Below are 10,979 nucleotides of genomic sequence, written 5' to 3'. Positions count from 1 at the left end.
TTTAGCAGTGGGAGGAAACCGAAGCACCCGGAGAAAACCCACGAGGTTTGAAAGGCGACCCTACTTATTGTCACGAACAACCAGGGATTCGAAAACACGCCGATTGACTCAATGACAGGCCTTATGCTAACTATTCGGTCATTCAACCCCCTGACCGCATAGCGTTTGTCCGTATAGTAGTCTACATGTAAAGATATGAAGGGATAGGTCAATATACCAGATGTTCAGTGAGATTCAAAATAAAAGATAATCCACTTATATTGAAGTCGATCTCTGTAATGTCAAGTGAACCATCTGCTTTTTAAAATGGAGCCGTGGTTATTCAGCGCGTAAGGCGTGGGTTTGCTAAAAATAAAATGGGGTTTAACGTCTTGCTGTTCTCGTCCGACTAGGATTATGAAGGCCGACATACGTCATACAGTACGCTATGGGGGAACTTTTTCCCGGACAGCGGCGCTACCGCCTACTCTTACATCGAATTCCAACTGCCAAGGAATCTTTACGTGCACTCCAATGTGTACACGGGACATCGGTCTAGGTTCTCCAAATATTTTAAGTGTGGTCTTTAGGCATTTACGTTTTGTTAAAAGTGACTCTATGAATAACATAGTTTGCAGGAGGGGGTGGGCTCTTCATGTAGTCATTAGGACAAATGTTCTTAATAGGAGACCTTATTTAGCCATTTACAAATTCACTAGCACCATTTAGACAAGGTGTCAACTATAGGTCGCTTAATCTAAATTATCAAGTGAACTTTAATCACATGTAAACATTTTTTACTGCCCAGTAACTGTCGTATCATTAATCATTTTCTAAATTCGGTAATTTCTAAAACAAGACCATTGCGCACTATGCATTCTGAATTCATCAATGGGTATCATCAAAGGAAGTAGAAAATCGTAGCCAAATGTCTAGGATGTTGTAATTTTATCCGCCGAAAGAAACAAACCGTAAATCAGATAATTTCTAAAAACAGAAAAGCGCAATCATAGCATGGTCATGGCGCACGGTGTATTCTGATTTCAAAGACACTTTGGGAGAGAGAGAGAAATGGGGTTTAACGTCCACTCGACACAAACTACGTTATCTCGGGACTAACATATGGTTTTAATTTTATTTCAATAATTCGCTTGTGCGTAGGGGTCTTTAGAAGTGGGAGGAAACCGGAGGACCCGGAGAAAACCCACGAGGTTGGACAGACGACCCTACTCCTTGTCACGTACAACCGGGGATTCGAAATCCCGCCAGTTGACTCAATAATCTGATTAAAATACAGATCTATATTTCGTTTCGTTTTTTAAACTGTCAATGGCCTACACTACATGAAGATCTGGCCGGTTGTAGTGCCTTTTGACCCTATGATGTCAGACAAAGAACTCGCCGTAACAGACCGTTTCATTGACTTATCCCTGACATTAATCAGAACGCGACTTATAGAACAACTCGTCCAGATCCTAGTGTAGTGAAATTTTGAACTATAAAAAACGAAACGAAATAGGATCTGTGTTTTAATCCGATTGCTTTGGGAATACACAAGAGCAAGTAGAAAATCTTAACGAAATGTCTAGAATGTTGTAATCGTGTCCAATGAACGAAGGCAACCGTAAAACAAAAACATAATAGTTTCTTCGTTCGTGATACTACATTTATAACTGTAAAAAAATGATTCTAATTAAATGTCATGAAGCTGCCCTATTAGTCACAAACTGTCGTTCGTTGAAGCATTGCATCAGATCAGATTGTCATCTAGAAGGATCTTACGCCAAAGAGTTAATGAGCTTAATTAACTATATCTTTAATAATCATATCGCCCTTATCATAACCACCTGGAATTCCTTCTAATTAAAACTACTATAATATATGGGCGATAGAAATCTGTTTTTCTCCGCGGGTGTTAGTGACGACGCGTGGCTTTGTCATGCGCATTAAATAATTATCCGAGGTTGAATTGTTTGTCAAATTAAAGAGATTTTACTGATTTTCTCCGTGACGTTTAGTGATGGCGGATAGTTTTGCCATCTGCATTAAATATTTATAAGATGTTGAATTGTTTGTCAAATAACATGTATAGAGATTTTACTGGTTTCCTCTGCGGGGTTTAATAACGACGGATGGCTTTGTCATGCGCATTAAATAGTTAATAGAGATTTTACATGCATGTCAGACTCAATGTTTGGTATTCTTCAATACAAATCGTCATGGTTACTACGAAACTGGGTGGTTATTTCATAAAATAATATAACATGTAGTATATCTGAAAATTCCCAGAAAATTAAAAAATAATATGATATTAATCACATTATTAATATCAATATTAATATAATTCAATATTTTTTCTGCACCGACTGGGCTAATGATGCGGGGCATACACCATACAGTGTGCTACAATCTGATTAAAATACAGATCTATATTTCGTTTCGTTTTTTTTATACTTTCGATGGCCTACACTACATAAAGATCTGACCAGTTGTAATGGGAGGTCGTGTCAGGGGTCATAGGGTCGGCTTTTGACCCTATGACGTCAGACATTTGATTAACTAATCAGCATTGATGTTACTAGTGGATTACCCACAGTTCCGAGAAAAACACGCCTAAAGCTCGCCGTAACATACCGTTTTATTGGCTTATCTCTGACACCATTCAGAACACGAGTTAAATAACAACTCTTCCAGATCCAAGTGTAGTAAAGACTAGTAAAACGAAATTTTGAACTATAAAAACGAAACAAAATAGGATCTGTGGTTTTAACCAGATTAAGTGTGCTATGGGGGAAATTTTGCCCGGATAGCGGTATTATGGCATACTCTTAATAACCACTGATAAATAAAAGCCAGGAGTTTAATACGTAAAATAAATGTCACTATATTGTTAGCTGGGGGGTGGGGAGATGGGCGGGGGCGTAGAATGATCTAACGATTACGCTTGATCATAATCTTGTACGTGACAAGGAGTATAGCCCCTGTCCAATCAACAGGTTTTCTCCGGGTCCTCCCGATTATTCCCCCTGCTAAAGACCCCTACGGGCAAGCAAATTATTGAAATAAAATTAAACCATATGTTAGTCCCGAAATAACCTAGCTTGTGTCGAATGGCGTTAAACTCTCTTAGAAATATAATAGGCTGACACGGGTACTATGTTTGTTAAAGATATTTTGGATGGTAATGTGAATTCGTTAACATTAAAACCGCATTACTCATCTTCTGTACTGTATATTTATTTAATGGCATGCTTAATGTTTTCTGAGAAATTCTGCGGAATAGTAATTTGTATACGATAAACTAAATTTCAAAAACAAATAGTCAACCAGAAATTTTCCTAAAAACCATAAACCACAAGAGACAAAGATAGCGAAATTGGATTTAACGTCCACTCGACACAAACTAGCGACGATTCCGCCTACTTGAAATTTAATTCTAAAGGTATTTCAGGACTATGGTTAAATATCAGTTCAATAACTCGCTTGTGCGGAGGGGTATTTAGCGGTGTGGGAACCCGGAAGACCAGGTGAGGCGACCTTACTTATTGTCACGTCAAGCTTGGTATCGAAACCACGCCACTTGTGTAATAAATTGGTGTAACACACAGTCACATTTAAGCTCAAATAAAATCTGACCCTATGCCGACAGATAAATAAAATGTTATGCAAAATTACACGAAGGGGAATTCGTTGATGATAAATGTGCAGGTAGCAAGTAGGATTCTTGTATATATGAATACAGGTTGCTAAAAGCTGAATTTTGCCCGGACAGCGGCGCTACTGCCAAGAGGTCTTTGACAGCGGCGCTACGGCCTACTTTTATATCGAATTCCACCTCCTCCTTTACGTACATGTCAATTTGTACACGCGTTTAAAAAAGGTCGGCCATACGCCATACAGGGTACTATAAGGTGAATTCTGCCAGTGCAGCAGCCTTCTTCAAGTGCAAGTGCCAAGGGAATGGGTTAACATTCTGCACCAACCGGGCTATTAGAAGAAGGCATAGCTTCTATAATAAATATGTATACAGTTTCATAAACATATCTTCAACGATGTTTTTCAAATGGAAATAGAACACTTGATTCGACGTGGATATAGGTTATATATATTTTTAAGGCAAATGAACAATTTTCTTAAAGACATATTATGAAATGAAATACATTTTACATTGGGTGTATTGAACCACGTGTTAGTCCCGAAATGACCTAGTTCTCTCTCTCTCTCTCTCTCATTATATTATATTATATTATATTGTATTGTATTATATTATATTATATTATATTATATTATATTATATTATATTATATTATATTATATTATATTATATTATATTATATTATATTATATTATATTATATTATATTATATATTATATTATATTATATTATATTATATTATATTATATTATATATTGTATTATATTATATTATATTATATTATATTATATTATATTATATTATATTATATTATATTATATTATATATTATATTATATTATATTATATTATAATATTATATTATATATTATATTATAATATTATATTATATTATATTATATACTCTTCAAAAAAAGTAGGGGACATTGAAATGCAAATACCTATGTAGATTGTGATATGATAAATAGTCATGGACACTTGGCATGTTTTGAGAGTATGTTCACAGATGAAGATCTTATCGCCCCAACAGAACCACTGAGCTGCCCACGCGACACGCAGTAGCGCCATACACGTGGGAGGGGTTCATTGTCAAATTTGACACTTCAAGGAAGGGTTGATGAAAACTGCCACGTGCTGGTTTATCTATTCATGTTTGCTTTCCTATCGGTTCTTGCATAAGATTTACTGTTTAGCGTATCTTTGCTTTAGTGTGTTACGTCTAATTTGATCGGGTGACGTGTTCGTCGACGACAACGTCAACCGACAACACTGCAAGAATTGGCCGTGGCACTGCAAGAGGAGTGGTTCAGATTGCTCCAAATCTTGATTGGACGGTAGATTAGGAGCATGCCACGACGAATTGCTGAATGTCTGAGGATTGGTGGAGCAAACGTACATTTTCACTTTTGACGGTGTATCTCTTTGCGAGTGAAATTCTGCCGTCAGATAAGTCACCCATATGAACTGTTTATGTTCATGTATAGGCAATTGGCCTGTTATTAACATACACTGGTTACCTCTAATAAAAACATCAGTGCATTTTCGCAGTTTTGTATTGTTTCTGAATATCCCCTATTTTTTTGAAGAGTATATTATATTATATTTACTAACAATTACCCGCTGGGTGGATTGTCTCTTTATAGGTAATTACTATGATTTGTGTGTTTATTGTAGTAGAAAATGTGTAAATTATGTATTCATATTCACTAGAATGATAAGAATCCTCTATTATGATTTTATGGTTTCGCTATCAAATTAACGTTGATTATTTACGCTATTTGACCCTCAAAGCCAATCAATCATAATAAAGTTACTACAGATGAAACATTGAAGGGGCTAATTAACGAGAATCTGTAGGAGTAGCAGAAGAGCGATAAAATATTTCTAAACCATGTAGATTTTTTTTTTTTTTTTTATCTAAATTTTGATCGAACGTGGATTGTGTACATTTCGAGTGGCCCAGAAAACACAAGTACACTGTTTAAATTGGTATAATTAAAAAGGTATTGTACCTATATCATTACTATTTTGCATGTGGTACAATATGGATATGTGACAATTTCACTCCAAATTAAAGATCCGTCGTTCACATAAGACACTGAGAAGTCACATCACTCCCTCTCCTCGGTTTACATAAACAGCTTGTTCATGACCAAGGTCTTTCTCGTAGACTGGCCATGTCCAATGTCTTGCTCGTAGACTGGTCATGTCCAATGTCTTGCTCGTACACTGGTCATGGCGCATTTTGACCTTGCACTCAAATTGGTCACTGGGATTGGATTAATACAAACAGTCCTTTAGGTGGGTTTTTTGGGGTTTTTTTAAAAATCGGAAATCCTCTTTTAATGCAGCCAATATTGGGAAATATTTATTACCCTGGAAACAAAGCACTTATTAATTCGTAAAATATGATTTACACCACCATAGTTGTTGACACATAACACCATAACCGTTATGGCATAACGACACTACGGTTTTACTGCAAACTGCGAAATTTTAATTAGCTGGAAAAGATTACGCTAATGTGATAATTAATTTACATAACCACCGTTGTTAACACACTTATATCGTTGTTAACACATCTATATCGTTTTAACACACCCACTTGTTTTATATGGCTTTTAATTAATCATTCCTTTAAATCATTATTTGTTTCGTCGATTTTTTTTTTAACATCATATTTTGTTTATTGTAAAGCGCCATTGGGCACTTGTGTGTCGAGAGAGAGAGAGAGAGAGAGAGAGAGAGAGAGAGAGAGTTTAACGTCCACTCGATACGAACTAGGTTTATTTCGGAACTAACATGTTGTTCAATTTAATTTCAATACTTCGCTTGCGCGTAGGGGTCTTTAGCAGTGGCAGGAAACCAGAGGGCCCGCAGAAAACCCACGAGATTGAGCAGGCGACCCTACTCCTTGTCACGTTCAACCGGGGAATCGAAACCACGTCAGTTGACTCAATAACAAACCTTATGATACAGCGCACACGTGCAAACCATTCGACCATCCACCCCACCCCACTTTTGTAGAAATGGCGCTATATAAACGCTTATATAACCGGGTATTTTGTTTTTACCATTTTTTTGTAAATTTCGACTTGCTGATTTATATCTGGATGACATACAAGTACGGTAAATTCTATAATAGTTATTCTGTGCGTATTTTGTAGATTTTGAATTACGGATTTGAAATAACATCCTATTGTTGTTGGCTACACAATCACGATATGATATCTAGTATGACGTACGCGCTCTTTTATTAGAGAAACAGTTTATCGATTTGATCAGATGAATATTGCTTGTATTAATTATATTTTCCACACAACAAATAGCTTATATGTGAAGTTATTAATCATTTATTGTTATAATTAGCATGGTTTGTCATGGCTACAAAAACTGACGATGTGTGCCGCCATTGATGCTCGATGAAGTCTATTTTATGGCTTCCTCTGGCAAGTTTCTTAGGAAACATTTGTCTACGATATCACCCTTGGTGGAAGTGGACGTAAAACTCTAGTAACGAACGAACGCTGCCATTGATTGTCTACGATGTTACCCTTGGTGGAGGTGGGCGTAAAACTCCTGGAACGAACGAACGCTGCCATTGATTGTCTACGATGTCACCCTTGGTGGGGTGGGCGTAAAACTCCTGGAACGAACGAACGAACGACGTCAAGCTAGCTAAGACCCCAAAAGAACTTTCAAATCCAAAGCGACTTTAAGATTCTGTAAAGATCCTCCAGTCCCAAGTTAATTTAAACATACATTATGCAAGAGCTAAATCTGCATATTGCAAATCTTTATTTAGGCATCAGATGTTATAGAAATTATTAATTAGACCTTTATTTACATAATAAACTCAAAATCAACTCTGTAGACCCTCGGATGGCTTCGATACAGCTTGGATTTAAACAGTCGTCCATTTAAAATTAAATCAACGTTTACTGTTAGTCACTGACGTCACCACCGGAAACTGGTTTTGAAAGGCCTACCAAGCGAGGGTACCATAGCCATTGAGAATGTTACTTGATAATCGAGAATATGTTGGAAGAATTGTCGTCTGTCACACAAATGATAGGCAATTCTCGTAGACGGTGCGGGCACAGTTGATGCCTATTTCTAGTCCAAACTTTCAACAGTGACAACTCCGTTCAGAATAAAGTAATTGCACTGAAATTATCAATATTTCTTTTTTTTGATCATCTATTTTTGTATTATTATAGTAAGAATGGACAACTCTTTATTAAACTTTTAGGTTGTCTTTTTTTCCTACTTTTATAAGATATGTGTTTTCTTTATTTTTTATTTCTCCTTTACTTCTGTTTGCTTGTAGGGCTTTCCTTTGAGTATTTTGATTTTTCAGTTCTCTATTTTTGTTTTAGTGTAAGCTTTTGTATTTACTTTTTTTTCTAGATCACCCATTGCCCTTTTTTTCTCTTTTACGTTCTGTAAATTCTATTATTTAGGTGTTTTCTTTTTCAGTTACTAAGCATAAAATCTTTTTTGTTTAGTCTTTAGTTAGTCATGCTAACTAAACAATAATTTCAAATTAATCTGTGTCCAAGCCTTCACAGAGAGAGAGAGAGAGAGAGGGGGGGGGGGGTTAAGGCACACTGCACAAACTAGGTCTAACATATGGTTCAGTTTTATTTCAATAAAACCGACGAAGATGGACAAGCGACCCTACTCCTTGTCACGTACAAGTGTGGGATCGAAACCACGCCACTTATCTCAATGGCAGACCCTATGATCTAAACCGCACGCGTTACAGCATTCGGTCACCCACCCTTTTTTCGGAGCTGTTGTACTTATGAATCAAACATTTTACTAATATTGTTATCAAAATGTTTTCTATTTGAGAGGTCATTTCGAGACTAACATAACAGTTCAATTTTTATTTCAATAATTAGCTCGTGTGTAGGGGTCTTTAGCAGCGTGAGGGAAACCGGAGGACCCAGAAAAATCCACGAGGTTGGACAGGTCCCCTTACGCCAGTTGACTCAATGGCAGACCTTATGATACAACGCGCACGCTCTAACTATTCGGCCATCTCCGCCCCCTCTAATTGAAACCAAGTATTGCATCAGAAGGCAAATAAAACAATAAACCTCTACAAGTTGATCTGTTGAATCCTCGGTGTATAAATAATTAAGCATTCCGGGGTAATCAATTAAAATTGATTACCCCAGGATGCTTAGTTTTAGTTTAAAGTGTTACATCAGTACGTTATCTGTTTTAAATAACATTTAACGGGTTCTAATGTAAAGTAACTTATACATAGACGCCTACGTACGTAACTAACGTACCAAAATTAATTGGTGGCTAGCTTTTTTTTCGCACGTATACAGTGAATGGCCATTTTGCTCAGTAATCCCAGCCAAAATTTGGCTATTTTCTAAATTTGCGTTAAAGTTTAAAATATTTGTTTTAGAACTGAAATAAATTAACTATTAGTCAATCCCAACGCTAAGAACATCAACAGAATTGATTGTTTATATCTGAAATAGACACGACCGACGCACAAAATAGTGCCATGATGGCAGCCTCTATGAACAACCATTCGCAGACGCTGTCATTGAAGACGACGTCAATTCTATGAGTTGTAGATGTTATTTTTGTGAAAAATCATTGGAAGAAGAGAGAACATGTTGGGACTGGACGAATTATATAGTCTTTATGGGTGCAAATGAAACAATGCTGAAGATAAACCTATTGTTTACAATGTAACGTGTTGTTGACCTGATGACCCATTGACGTCAATGTCATGACCTGTGATGTGTAGATCACGTGGTATGGATATCATGGCTATTGACTGTGTCTGAGATACTTCTCCGCAGGTAGCGTGTCTCAGATGTTCAGAATGAGACGCCTACGGTTAGCCACCGGATATGTACGTTTGTTGTTTGTGGTGTCTGTATATTGTGTCATGTCCGTAGGTTTGTCTTGTATAATCAGGACTGTCGATAATTTTTCACAGTTGATTAGCACTGCTAATCAAAAAGTCCAATTTTGCCAAATTTGATTAGCAAATTTAAAAATTGATTAGCAGTTTTTCAGTTTCAACACAAAACACCTAAATAACAAGATATTACTTTAATTCATAACAAATGATTAGATTTTTTTGGCACTGCCACATATAGTTGTGACAGTTTGTGAATGTGATGTAGACTTTTGGTTAGGTCTTATGTCCAACCTCGTGGGTTTTCTCCGGGTCCTCCGGTTTCCTCCCACTACTAAAGACCCCTACGCGCAAGCGAATTATTGAAATAAAATTAAACCACATGTTAGTCCCGAAATGACCTAGTTTGTGTCGAGTGGACGTTAAACCCCATTTCTCTCTCTCTATGTCTTATGTATGAAGACAATTCTTGGCAGTGTCTTCCGAAGCCCCACTCACTTTAATTGTTATTTCTTCTTTACGTTAGAAATCTTCGTTAAAAAATAATTTCGTCTGCTTTTTATCGTGTATTACCAATTTTGAGCAGAACAGTAGGACGTTAAACCCCATTTCATTTCATTTCATTTGTTCAATCGGATACACCTCGATTAACTAGACACACGCGATATAAACAATAATATTTTACGGGAATTCTTACTTTGATTTATCATGTTACAATACGTTAACATGTATTTATTTTTTTTTATTTTCAATACGTGAGATATACACTGGATTTACTTCTTTCAAAATGAATACTGATATAATTACTCGAAATTGACATGTCTCGCAACGTGAGTGGTACTACTTGATTCCCTTTTTCCAGTTTAATAGTCCCTATTCATAGAGTTATGTCCCTGTATTATATAGTATAATGAATTGTGTCTGGGTAGTTTGAGAAGAAAATGTCACACGGAGAATTCAGTTTTGTTTATAAAATTTGACATTTTATACACGTTGAAAGTGTTGAGAAAGCCTCTAGTCTTCAAAATGTCGATAATTTTTGTGTCAACATCCAAAATATTAATGATTCGTAGTTAGTGAGAATCAAAAACGTTAGATTTTAATTTTTGATTACTAAAGGACAAAATATGTATCTCAAATTGCACTGCGATACTGGTTGTCGGCAGCCCTGTGTGTAATTGTGTGTAGTGCGGTCCCCCTAAACTTACTATCGTACAACGTTTGTTTGGCAAAATAAGCGAAATCTTGAAATGTGCCATAACTTGTAATCTAAGGCAAGACCCCTGCGCGTGCGCTAAAGATAAGAAAATAAGACAACTTTTCTGCGATATCACCCTTAGTGGAAGCGGACGTTAAACACTAATAAAAGAAGAAGCCGCCATGTTTATAGTAGTTTGAATTGCGACGGACCAGTGATACACGTGTTTATAGTAGTTTGTATTGCGACGGA

The sequence above is a fragment of the Patella vulgata genome, chromosome 7, assembly GCF_932274485.2.
Source record: "Patella vulgata chromosome 7, xgPatVulg1.2, whole genome shotgun sequence".
In the NCBI taxonomy this organism is placed as follows: Eukaryota; Metazoa; Mollusca; class Gastropoda; family Patellidae; genus Patella; species Patella vulgata.
The sequence above is the reverse complement of the archived record's forward strand: the minus strand, read 5'-3'. Positions refer to the sequence as shown.